This window comes from Mastomys coucha, unplaced genomic scaffold (assembly GCF_008632895.1).
Source record: "Mastomys coucha isolate ucsf_1 unplaced genomic scaffold, UCSF_Mcou_1 pScaffold12, whole genome shotgun sequence".
NCBI lineage: Eukaryota > Metazoa > Chordata > Mammalia > Rodentia > Muridae > Mastomys > Mastomys coucha.
In genome coordinates, this window is record NW_022196894.1 from 13,435,821 (window position 1) to 13,447,727 (window position 11,907).

The 11,907-nt window shown below is 42.2% G+C and overlaps 1 pseudogene; it reads right to left on the reverse strand.

Annotated features, from left to right (window-relative positions):
* Positions 1-1,786: 1,786 nt before the first annotated feature.
* On the reverse strand, positions 1,787-3,042 carry LOC116085636 (annotated as a pseudogene).
* Positions 3,043-11,907: the final 8,865 nt, after the last annotated feature.

Sequence of the window (11,907 nt, forward strand, 5' to 3'; positions counted from 1 at the left end):
TGACAGGCATGGGGAGGGGGGAGGCAACAGGGGTTTGTTCTTGTTGTTTTTGTTTGTTTGTTTCTTTGTTTTTTGGAGGGGAAACTGAAAGGAGAAATTTACATGTAAGTAAAGAAAATATCTTGAAGAAGAAGGAGAAGAAGAAGAAGAAGAAGAAGAAGAAGAAGAAGAAGAAGAAGAAGAAGAAGAAGAAGAAGAAGAAGAAGCAGGAGAAGAAGCAGGAGAAGCAGGAGAAGAAGAAGAAGAAGAACTGCTGGGACAGGAGTTTTAGGCAAGAAGCGAACTGCTTCTACCAAATCAGGAGGAAGGAAGTGTTCTCTTGTGGCACATGGACGTCTTGGAGGCCTCAGGTCAGCTAGTGGTTTGATGACCAAGAAGGAAAATGACTAGTGATGCAGTGGATTCGACTGAAAAAGAAGTCTGAGATTATTTGAAGTAAAAAACTTTCCCTCAAAAAAAAAAGAAAGAACAAAAGAGAGAAAGAAAGAAAGAAAGAAAGAAAGAAAGAAAGAAAGAAAGAAAGAAAGAAAGAAAGAAAAGAAAAGAAAAGAAAAAGAAAGTGGGGAAGAGCCTTGAGCACACAGGCACAGTGGAAAATTTCCTGAACAGAACACCAATAGCTTATGCTCTAATTAGGATCAAGAATTGACAAATAGGACAAGAGACACTGTGAATAGGACAACAGGGCAATCAACAAACTGGCATAAGATCTTTACCAATCCTATATCCCATAGAGGGCTAATATCCAATATATACAAAGAACTCAAGAAGTTAGACTCCAGAGAACCAAAGAACCCTACTTAAAAAATGGGTTACAGAGCTATACAAAAAATTCTCAACTGAGTAATACTGAATGGCTGAGAAGCACCTAAAAAAATGTTCAGCATCCTTAGTCATCAGGGAAATGCAAATCAAAACAACACTGAGATTCCACCTCACACCAGTTAGAATGGCCAGGATAAAAAACTCAGGTGACAGCAGATGCTAGAGAGGTTGTGGAGAAAGAGGAACACTCCTTCATTGCTGGTGGGATTGCAAGTTGTTGTAACCACTCTGGAAATCAGTTTGGTGGTTCTGGAAATTGGACATAGTTCTACCAGAAGACCCAGCTCATACCACTCCTGGGCATATACCCAGAAGATGCTCCAACATGTATTTTTTTGTTTGTTTGTTTGTTTGTTTTTTAGTTACTGCAGCACTTTTATTTTTCTTTACATAATGACATGTTGCTGAGGCCTAATGTTCTCACTGAACAGTAGAAAACCAAAATTTGTCATTTCTTAAAGAACTGAATACAAAAAACCTTACATAAATTAAAAGGATGAATACATTTACAGGTGTCTGATGCAAACGTTCCCAGCTCAAGGCAGGTAACAACCCATGGAGGTCAGGAGGGAAAAAAAACCAGAACGGAAACTGGGTCCTAAGGCTCGGATTTTCCACCCAGTTAGACTGGCAAGAAGGACTGGTAACTGGTTCAGGAACCCTTGCCAGCCTCGGGAAATCCTGGAAGTCTGCTGTCGGTTAATACCCTGCACAGATCCCTACATGGTGCTCACAGAGATCCACTAGGCTGGGGACTTCTCTCCCACAGCATGCTCTCCCCAGCCACCAAAGTGACTGAGCCACATGAACTAAGGACTAAATCAAGATATGCACAGGGTATTCAACATGTACCAAGGGAACAGTTAACTTGAACACAAGGTCAAGAATCAGCAGCAAGTTCTACGATCTAGTGCTGATATCAGATACAAGCTTCAAGGACAAATTTGTTTTCCAAGACTAATTCCAGTTTCATGAGGCTAGCATGAGGTGTGTACATTTGCCAGGGCAAATCGATACTTCAGAATCAGCTCATGCAGCAGATGCCTGGCACCTGCTCAGTCCATCTAGAAGCATTTGCGGTGGACGATGGAGGGGCCCGACTCATCGTACTCTTGCTTGTTGATCCACATCTGCTGGAAGGTAGACAGTGAGGCCAGGATGGAGACTCCAATCCAGACTGAGTACTTACGCTCAGGGGGAGCAGTGATCTTAATCTTCATTGTGCTGGGTGCCAGGGCTGTGATCTCCTTCTGCATCCTGTCAGCGATGCCTGGATACATGGTGGTACCACCAAACAGCACTGTATTGGCATACAGGTCTTTGCAGATGTCCACATCACACTTCATGGTGGAGTTGAAGGTGGTCTCGTGGATGCCACAGGACTCCATTCCCAGGAAGGAAGGCTGGAAGAGTGACTCCGGACACTGGAACCACTCATTGCCGATGATGATCACCTGCCCATCAGGCAGCTCGTAACTCTCTTCTCCAAGGAAGAGGAGGATGCAGCAGTAGCCATTTCTTGCTCAAAATCCAGAGCAACATAGCACAGCTTTTCCTTTATGTCACGAACAATTTCCCTCTCAGCAGTGGTGGTAAAGCTGTAGCCCTGTTCAGTCAGAATCTTCATGAGGTAGTCTGTCAGGTCCCGGCCAGCCAGGTTCAGACTCAAGATGGTGTGGGGAAGGGCGTAGCCCTCATAGATGGGCACTGTGTGTGTGGCCCCGTCACCAGAGTCCAAGACAATGCCAGTGGTGCGCCCAGATGCATACAAGGACAGCACCACCTGAATGGCCACGTACATGGCTGGGGTATTGAAGGTTTCAAACATTATCTGCGTCATCTTCTCTCTGTTAGCCTTGGGGCTCAGGGAGGCCTCGGTCAAAAGCACAGGGTGCTCCTCAGGGGCCACACGCAGCTCATTGTAGAAGGTGTAGTGTCAGATCTTCTCCATGTCATCCCAGTTGGTGACAATACCATGCTCAATCAGGTTCTTGAGGGTGAGGATACCCCTCTTGCTCAGGGCCTCATCACCCACGTAGGAGTCCTTCTGGCCCATGCCCACCATGACGCCCTGGTGTCGGGGGCACCCTACAATGGACGGGAACACAGCCCTAGGGGCATTGTCGCCAGCAAAGCCAGCTTTGCACATGCCGGAGCCATTGTCAATGACAAGTGCAGCGATTTCTTCTTCCATGGCGTTCGGCGAAGGACACCAGAGCGGCGGGAAGAAGAGCAGTGTGAGCTGGCAGCGGAGTATGCTCCAACATGTTTTAAGGACACATGCTCCACCATGTTCATAGCAGCCTTATTTATAATAGCCAGAAACTGGAAACAACCCAGATGTACCTCAACAGAGGAATGGATACAGAAATTGTAGTACATCTATACAATGGAGTACTACTCAGCTCTTAAAAACAATGAATTTATGAAATTCTTAGGGAAATGGATGAATCTGGAGAATATCATCCTGAGTGAGGTAACCCAATCACAAAAGAACACACATGGTATACACTCTCTGATAAGTGGATATTAGCCCAGAAGCTCAACCCACAAACTACAAGAAACTCAAGAAGAAAGAAGATCAAAATGTGGACACTTCATTCCTTCTTAAAAGGGGGAACAAAATACCCATGGAAGTAGTTGCAGAGACTAACTATGGAGCAGAGACTGAAGGAAGGGCAATCCAGCTTGATATAGCTGTCTCCTGAGAGGCTCAGATAGTACCCGACTAATACAGAAGTAGAGGCTCACAGCCATCCATTAAACTGAGTACAGGGTCCCCAATGAAGGAGTTAGAGAAAGGACCCAAGGAGCTGAAGGTTTGCAGCCGCTTAGGAGGAACAACAATATGAACTAACTAGTACCCTCAGAGCTCCCAGGGACTAAACCACCTACTAAAGCATACACATGGTGGGACTAATTGCTCCAGCAGCATATGTATAGTAGAGGAGGGCCAAGGCGGTCATCAATAGGAGGAGAGGCCCTTGGCCCTGTGAAGGTTCTTTGCCCCAGTGTAGGGGAATGCCAGGGCCAATAAGCAGGAGAGGGTGTGGTGGCATGCAGGGGGAGGAAGAAGGGGATGGGGGTTTGTTTTTGTTGTTTTTTGGGTTTTTTTTTTTTGGAGGGGAAACTGGGAAAGGAGTTATTGTAAGACATGTAAATAAAGAATTGATTTAAAAAATAAAATAATAAAAAATAATCCCAGAGAAAGTTGAATATGATGATAGAACAATGACAATATGTCAATCTCTTCAAAGATAGAAAACATTCACAGTGAACATCAGGGTTTGGAATTCAGACAACGAACGATTCTGTTTTATTATTACTTCATTACCTTCATCAAGCTGGTGAACCTCAGTATTTTCTCCTGTTAAATGGGAATATGTCGCATAACAGGGTTTCTATAAGAAGTAACAATTATATGTTTTTAAAGCCCATTATTATTTCTGTTTACTCAAAAAAAGAAAGAAAGAAACACCTCAAGTCTATAGTTAGATGATAACTAAGGGAAACTTAAATTTTGAACTTGTGATTATAAAAGTGAATTGTATAGTGGAATGTTATATTAGGGTTTGGCTAATTTATTGATTGTTAAGATGATGGCATAACAAGGGGAGAAACTGAGTTTAGATAATAACGTAAGAGGATGTTACATCTGTGAAAGGTTACATCTGAACTTGTGTATTATTTATCATGAAGTCATTAAGTAACACATCTGTCTTTGATAAGAGATCTGGCAGTCTTAGCTAGTTAATTAATTGACTGATGAGCTAATAAGGTCGTGAATTGCCTTAGGGTAAGGAGCTAGACATCTGTTTTCTAGCTGTCAAGCTGTAGTTAGCTTAGCTGACAATATAGTCAGAAATCTAGGAAGAATAAATTATAATCTAGATTCATTAATTAAAATGACAGAGGTTGGTCTAGAGTCCACTACCTAAACAGTTTCCCAGTCCCTGTGGTCTCCATCACAACTCAAGCAGTCAATCTGGCCATCAGGCCCAGAAGACAAGAGAAGTTTTTTCCTGTTGTCGAGGAGTGTGGGAGAAATGACTCACCTTGTCTTAGGCAATATGAGACATTTAACTCTCTAGGTATCCTCTGTTTGTCCACAGCATACGCCAAGCCCTTGCAGCAGGCAGAGCAATGGAGCAGTGTTTTTCAGTGGTTATCATACAACAATCTAGGTTGAGTCTTGTTGATGTGCACATATCTTCTCAGAGACCTTGTTTGGGGAGGAGAGATGTTAAATTGTCAGGATTTGGAAGTTTGTCTTTCATAATAAGCTTAAACATTTAACATTACATTCATCAGATTCTGACAAGATTGAGAGCAAGTATCTATTAAACATATCTGAATTAGACAATCTGTTTAATTATTTGTCCTAGAATATATCTAGTAAATAAAGAGAGCATATTGTAATTTAATAGCAGTAGCAAAAACAAGGCTAAATGTATATTTAAGGCAGTAAACTTTATCCTTTTACTGTTGTAAATCTTTAAAGTAACATTAAAATTATTTATCAAGGCAAGATAGAAACTTTATGACAACTTTATCTTAATTGAAGTGTCTTTGGAGACCTTAAGTCAGGCTGTTCTCTTGAAGGCAGTGAAGTTGAAAATGCCCATAACAAAGATGGTGGGTAGTCATATGACTGCCCTTTGCTAAGATGGCACTGAAGCAATAGTATAGGAATGAGTGAAACCAGCCCGCAGTCTCACTCAGGTCTGTGGGTCTCTTCAGACTGGAGGTCAGACAGGACCTGCAAAATGAAATGGGTCAGAGAACAAAGAGACACGAGGCCAAGTTGAGTCCCAATCAAGGCCCATTTACTTGGGGATGTTATGAACTTATATAGGCAAGCAAGAACTGGAACTGAAAACTCCAGGATTAAAATGTTTGCATAACATAAACATTGCAGGAGGAAGTCAGGAAAGAGTCACAAGGGAGTCACAAGCGAAGGTCACCAACAGTTCAGACATCTGCGGATGTCCTCAGGCAGTAGGCGTTGTCACAGGCGAGTAGTTGTACCTCAGCTGAACTTCTAGGGGAACTTCTTTCAGGGATAAGCTGATAGTCTGCAGAAGGTCTTTCGGCTTAACTCCCTAGGTGACCACCTCGGGTGAAAGCTGCCAAAGGCCTGAGGCTGAACTGGGCGTGGGAGGCAACATAGGAAAACCTTATCTGCCCACAACAAAGATGGCACATAGTCATAAGTATGCCCCAAACCAAGATGGTGCTGAAGCTACAGCTCTGTCTGGAGGAAAGTCACATGCTATATCTTAAAATGGAGTGGCAGAAGTATGGCTGTGTGTCTTAGAATGAAATGGTAGAAGCATAGCAGAAACAAACATACAGAGGGATCTAAGTGGGATGTAAGGGGCTTTGGGGTGGGCAGTGGCCGATAGAGTGAGGAAACATAGGCAGTAGCTCAGCTGACCAGAGTACCAGGCAGGGCCTGAGAGTGAGTGGGCAAGCCCAAGCTGTTTCCTGTCCCATGAGTGCACCAGGTGGACTGGCAAGTGGGGGAGCCACAATGTGAGTGTCAGAAGCAGCATGCTGTGCATGATGTCCTTGCTGTTAGCATCAGGCATATCCCTGGACAGCCAGAAGCTGTTTAGAGCCAGCTCCCTGACCCAGTGATGATGTCATCTCTAGGCAACAGTGCTGCTCCTGCGTTCACTGCCATGACACCCATCTTATGCCCCTCTGCACATGTGCCACCTGCATCACAGCCCAGATAAAGGATGTATACCCTGACTCATAGTTCTTTCTCTTCTTCATTTCTTGCCCCTCACCCACCTCCGATGTACCTCTGTTAATAAAGCCTCCCATGTGAGACCTTCATTTGCTTGGCTCTGATTTGTCCAGGAGTGTGCCATTTATTCTAACATTTGGTGCTGAGACTCTATCCAGGGTTCTTTCCTCTCAGGTAGCACTAATAGAAGACTTCACACTTACTTTCCAATCATGCCTACCTCTTAATATCTCCAATCTTCTTCCTTGACCAAATACTAACCATTCCTTATCTCACTCCTGCACTGAAACCTTAGAGGAACCATTACCTCATCCTTCATGAATACAGGAGGGCAGATTGCCTCAAGCCTCTATACCTGGTATACAGTTGGCAGCTCCTTTTGATATGAAGGGTCCAGAAGAGCTGGCTATGCTATAGTGTCAGACACGGAGGTGGTTGTGTTACAAGCCCTCCCTGATGATACCACCAATGAACAGGTTGAATAGCCCTTACCTGTGCCTTTCACCTGGCACAGGGACAATCCCTAAACATCTAGACAGACTCCAAATATGCTTTCCATATCCTCCTGTCTCACACTGCTATCTGGAAGGAACATGGGTTACTTAAAACAAAAGGAAGATCAGTAACTAGTGTAGAGCAAATTATGGTCATGCTAAAGGCTTCTCATTTCCCCATAGCTACTAGAATTGTCCACTGTAGATCCCACCAGATGGATGACTTTATTGTCTCTAAGGGAAACAACTGAGCTGATGAGGCAGCTAGACCTGCGGCCCTTTGGGGCCTAGACTCATCTCACTCTCCCCAGGACACTCTTTCACTACAACCCACATTCCTTCTCTCACATCCTGACACCCATCAAACTCTGTCCTATCTTCACTAGCTCTTTCATCCTAACAGCCAAGCGTTGTCTTATTTTGTTAAAAACCCACCTACAGCCTACTCCTGAGGACTTACTTTTCTTAAAATCTATCACTGCCTCTTGCAAAATTTTTCAGAGGTCAGACTCCAACTCCACCCATTTTCCTACCAATCAGGCTTAAAAGATTCCCCTCCTGGAACCAACTGGCAACTTGACTTTACTCACATATCCACTGTCAAATGTACCAAGCACCTCCTGGTCTTGGTGTATACCTTGGGGTGAGTGAAGGCATTCCCCACAAACAATGAAAGGGTTCAGACAGTCTCTGGTCTTCTTCTCTGAGATATCATTTCCTGATTTGGTGTCCCAGCTTCCCTCCAGTCAGACAATGGCTCCAAATTCACCTCCCTACTTTCTTAAACTATCTAAATCCCTCGTTATCCCCTGGCATTTCTATATTCCGTATTACCTTGTCTTCAGGAAAGAGAGAAAGAACTAACCACTCTATAAAAACCACTCTTGTCAAACCGTCACGGGAACTTTACCTTGATTGGGTAAAACTCCTACACCTGGCTGTAGGGAGCCGTGAAGCTGGAGAGGCATTCGCCATGGCAAGATGGCGCCTACTTCCGCTGTTAACTCCTAGTAAACAACTGTTTGCGCATGTGCGTAGAGTGAAAAAGACGCCATGTCACGGCCCATCCCGGGGCGTTATGTAGGGTAATGAGCGAACAGCCAGTCATGGGCAGACACGCCACGCTGTGGGCAGACATGCCGCACTGTGGTGTATATAAGCAGTGCGGATTTGGGGCTCGACCCTTTTTTTCCTATGGATGAGGACAAATAAACAGTTGCTGCAGAAGGAACCTAGTGTCCGCGTGTCTTCTTGCTGGCGAGACAACCACGCGGGCTACACCTGGCTCTTTTTAGGCTATGAGCTCTCCATAAGTGACCTCTTTTCATCTCACCTTTTGAAATCATGTATGTACATCTGGTCCTAACTCCTGTTCTTTCACCTAAATGCTCTCCCCTCTTTGATCATTACTTATCCCATTACTTTGCCACCTCTGCTCTCTCCTATGGAACTTTACTGACCACTCTCTACTAGGCCTCACTCTGTCCCCTGCCCACTGCCTGTCAACATTGGAGATCAAATTCTTCTCTCCCCTCCAGATCATCAGCCTTCACCTCTTTCTCCTAAATGGCAGGGCCCTTTCAAGGTAATTCTCATGACTCCTACAGCTGCTAAACTCAAGGGAATCTCTCATTGGGTCCACGTCTCTCACATCAAATCTTTCACCCCTCCATCTCAAAATGAATCTTCTTCCTACACTTCGACCCCAACAGGATCCTGCTTTCTTAAGTTTAGATGACATCGAGACCACCCACCTTGTCCCCAATCTCAAAAAAATGAGACTCACTCCAGCAACTGTACCCTACCCCACTAGATTTGATATGGAATTCTCATCCTCCCCTTGATGTTCATTTCCATCCAGGGTAGCCCTTACATCTGGAGATCCAAGAAACCCCTACTGATACAAACAGTCTTTCAAAATAGGGTCAGGAAACTGCTCCATAGCTGGATGCCAGGGACCAATCCAAATTGCTGTTATCCCTATAGCCACCATTCCATCTAAGTATTAAGACCTTTTTGTTTGCTTCCTCTTTGACTAGACAAAATATGATTATAAAAAATGGACATACAAATATGGAGGCTGCCCATATTGGTCTTGCCAGATATATATGTTAGGATCATGGACTGATAACTTCTATCAACAACACAAGACCCTCTTTTATATTTAAGACCCATGGAATCTCAGGTGGAAAACAGGCATTGGTTGGTAAGCTCTATTGTAAAAACCAATCTCCCAGGAAAATATCTCAATTGCCCAAACTCTAGATATTAGAAAAATAGGAGAAGTAATCAAAGACTACTCCAAGGTTCTTACTTTCTTAACATTCCCCCTCATGAATGGTACTAACCTGTCATTTTGCCTTCTGCTTCAGACCCTGACCTCGGCCTACCAACACCTTAACATCACCTGATCTGGTCATTTTCAAGATTGCTGGGTATGTGTACCCCCGGAACTAACTCACAATTCCCACTTACAGCTTCTCCAGTGATACTGCTAAGCAACCTCATCTCACATTTTATCAGCTGCCCCGACTCTGATGTTGCCATGACCCTATACCTTTTCTCTATCTCTCTTTTTGGTGTGGCAGACTGTTTTAAGCCATCCAGGACATATTCTGTAGAAATGCTAAAGCTCCCTAGACTGCAATAGAACCAGAACCCTTGATACCTCATCTCTGCCACAGTGCCCTGCAGTCTAGAACAAACACATCAATTCTCTGTGTCACCTGCCAGCTGGTCAGGAGTTTGCGTGTTGGTATCTCTTTTCCCTGTATTGGGAGTAATCCACAGAAAAGAGCCTCTACCAATCCTGGTTATAGACACAATACTTGCCCAACATAACAAAAAGGCAGTTCAGGCCATGCCATTTCTGGTTGCTGTGGGAATAACTCTAGGTGCTGGTGCTGTTACAGCAGGGCTGACTACTTCCCTAACCCTATACAATAAGTTCTCTTCCCAGATTGACAACAGTTTTTAAGAAGTGACGCAAACCATCCTCTCCCTCCATGTTCATACAGCTGAAGAAGGTGGCCTTTGCCTGTTTCTCCAAGAAGAATGCTGCCTCTATGTCAATGAATCTAGGATAGTGAGAAACAAAATCCAGCACCTATAATCAGACATACAGAAATGCAGGGAACAACATGAGGCCTCAAATTCCTGGGTTTTTGAAAACCCTATATGGAAATGGATACTTCCCTTCTTTTTTTTTTTGATATTGAACCTTTTTTCTTTTTTTTTTTTTTTTTTTTTTTTTTTTTTCCTTTTTTTTTTTTTTTTTTTTTTTTTAGCTTTTATTGCATTATGATGAGAAAAGTTACATGATTTCAATTTATCTGAATTTGTTAATATTTAAAAACATATTTTAAGTAAATAGAATTAACTTTTTGTACCCCAACTCCTCCCAGAGACCCCCCTTCAATACAAACAATATCTTTTTTGTCATATTCCTTAAAATTTAGAAAATATTATAACAATAAAAATGAGAATTATAAAAGTTGTTTGATATAAAACAATAACCAATTTAACAGTCATATGTAGATGCTTGTCTATAGCAATAGTGAAAATACATGTTTTTCTCTTAATACAAATTTTAAATAACTCCAAACATATTAACTGTATATTTCAAAAGGATACAACACTACTAGTATTTTCTTAAATGAACATAAATATATAAAGTCTTTTTGTTTGTGTGTTTTGAGTAGAGCTTAAAATCTTGGCTCTTACTGTGGTACAAGCCCAAAATAAGAACAATTTTTAGACATTGGATTTCGTTGTAATAATGCTGTACTTCAATGACCCTCACATCACCAAAGGATTTTACCTCCATTGTAGCTAAGCTGAAAGTTGACAGTTCTGTTGCGCCAAGGAATGAATTGTAGTCATGATTTTTGAATACAGACTTCCTGCTATGGTCAAAGCTACTTGACTTGAGTGAGTGACTTTATTCTCAGCCCAGAGAGAACAGGTTACATTCATTTAAGAAATGGTGTGTGTATTAAGATGTCTATCCATAAAGTCATTCACCAACTGTTTCAATGAACAATGGCTCTGCTTAGAGGGGGGCACAGACATTAGGTGAGGGTAAGAATTTGGTTCATTAGCTGTGATAATTTGGAAAATTATTCCTCAGAGAAAGAGTAACTTATAAAGTCCTCTTCTTCAAACTTGATAAAAGAGCTACAAATGTCAAGCAAAGCATTCAGTCTTATTCTTTGTTGTTCTCTTACAAGCCACCTCCCAAGTTAATTGTCTATGCTTCTTTTGGGTATATAAATACTTCTGAAATATAAAAGCTTTTCTGAAAAACCATAGTATAGTGTAAAAACATGAAATAAACAATCCTACTAATAGAGAGGCTGAAATAGGAGAAGCAAGATTTCAAGACCCTTATGTTGTACACAGCAAGACACTGTCACGAACAAACAAGCTGAAAGTATATATAGATTAAACAGTATTGGACCTATTTCTTCAATTACCAAATTAGAGAGACCATTGGATGACAATCAACAAATTTCTAATTCCTCATATTTTTGGATTTCAATCAATTAGGATATGTTGGTAATATTAATTTTCATATTAAGATATTGTTGCATCTGTTGTCACTTCCTGTTGTTTTGGTTGTAAGAGGTGGAATTAGGTTTGTGTGCATTTGTTGAAAGATTAATTTCTTGCTTTTTCTAGGGTGTAGTTTTGCTCCTTATGTTGATGTTTTCCATCTATTATTCTTTGTAGGGCTGGATTTGTGGAAATATATTGTGTAAATTTGGTTCTGTCATGGAATATCTTGTTTTCTCCATCTATGGTAACTGAGAGTTTTGCTGGGTATAGTAGCCT